The sequence below is a fragment of the Octopus bimaculoides genome, chromosome 24, assembly GCF_001194135.2.
Source record: "Octopus bimaculoides isolate UCB-OBI-ISO-001 chromosome 24, ASM119413v2, whole genome shotgun sequence".
NCBI classification, from domain to species: domain Eukaryota; kingdom Metazoa; phylum Mollusca; class Cephalopoda; order Octopoda; family Octopodidae; genus Octopus; species Octopus bimaculoides.
In genome coordinates this window covers 12,995,873-12,997,587 of record NC_069004.1, presented here as the reverse complement: position 1 = coordinate 12,997,587, position 1,715 = coordinate 12,995,873, and positions in this window count along the sequence as shown.

Below are 1,715 nucleotides of genomic sequence, written 5' to 3'. Positions count from 1 at the left end.
TATATATATATATATATATATATATATATATATATATATATATATATATATATATATATGTTTGTATGTATGTATACATATATTTACATGCATGCGTGTGTGTGTATGTTTTACATGCATACATATATGCATGTATATATAATCCAGTGGTAGACCAACATTGCAAATGCAATTGTTAACGAATTTATGGTGCTGTGAATTCCTGGTTCTATGGTTAAAATATTTACTTCCCAACCATGTAATTTCATGTTCAGTACCTCTGCATAATTATGTTGGGTGTCTTCTACTATAGCCCTAGGCCAAACAAAGCCTTGTGAATGAATTTGATTGCTAGAAACCGAAAGAAAACCATTGTGTGTTTGTATTTCACATTTGTTTTGTATAAGTCACAAGCTACAAGCAGTGTTTGTAGAGGTCACTTCTGTCAAATTATTTGCTTGCTTCGTACCTTTGAAGACTTGTGAAATAAGAAATCCATTAATTGAGAAACAGGCAAGAGTTGGTGAAAGGAAGGGCATCCTCAGGAACCGTGGGCAGCAAGCACACGCTCCCTAAAAAATTTTCGGAGGCAATGAAAACACTTTGAACATCCTCCAGAAAAATCAGGTACCCCCCGTCATCAAGCAAATCGTCCCTGCACTTATACCATCTACATAATAATGCCTCAACAATATATCCGTGTAACCTCGCAGTTCCCAAACTTTGTCAGGCTGTCATTCCCTTGGCAACCTTGTCACATTCCTCGTGCCTCTCCCGTCATCGCCACATTCATAGACCACTTTCTGGAGCAAATTCAAAAGAACTGTATATCACAAATAAAACTTAAACCCATTATTTTGTTGTTTTTTTACATTCATCACCCCTTTTTTGTCACCCCATTATCACCCCACTTTTCTTCAACGCCCTCACCTGATCTTTCCACCATTCCCCTCCGGGTGGGGGGCAGTACCACCCACTTAGGAGACCATTGGTGTAGCCCATACTCGTATGGCAAAAAGGAAATGTGTGCAAAATACATATCTAAAGCTGTGTTAAGAGCTGACACTAAGTTTGAAGGGTGGAAGCCTGATTTGATCTGCTGCAAGCATTTGAAGCATTGAAAATGTCTTTTTACCAATCTGGTGACAGGGGATGTAACATGGCCATATCTTTATGATCCAGAAATGAAAACTCAGTTGGTGAAAATGGTATCATACCTCTTCTCCAAGACAGGGCCGTCTTAACAATGTTATAGACTCCAGATAAAATCAGTGCACTGATCCCTACAATATTTATTGACAAAAAGCCATGGTGTAAACAGATTAAAATTGAGTCACCCCTCCCCCAGACCTGTGGGGCCCCTGAACAATTGTCCAGTGTGCCCATGCCTGAAGATGGCACTGCTCCAAGACCTAAGAAGTTCAAGAGTCAGGGATTGGTACAGAAAGTTATAGTGATGTTTTTGGAGATGATAAAGGCATCAATCTATATCTTTTACACACACACACACACACACACACGTATGTATATATATGTCTTTTACTTCTTTCAGTTGTTAGACTGTCTATATGCTGGGGCACCACCTTGAAGAATTTCATTCTGAAGTACAAAGATGCCACTTTCAAAACTATAAATTAGATATAAATCCAATGGGACATTACAATGTAATAGTTTCACTTGAAATAAAACTGGTTTCACTTTCACTTTAATGCATAATGACGCATGAATCTGATATG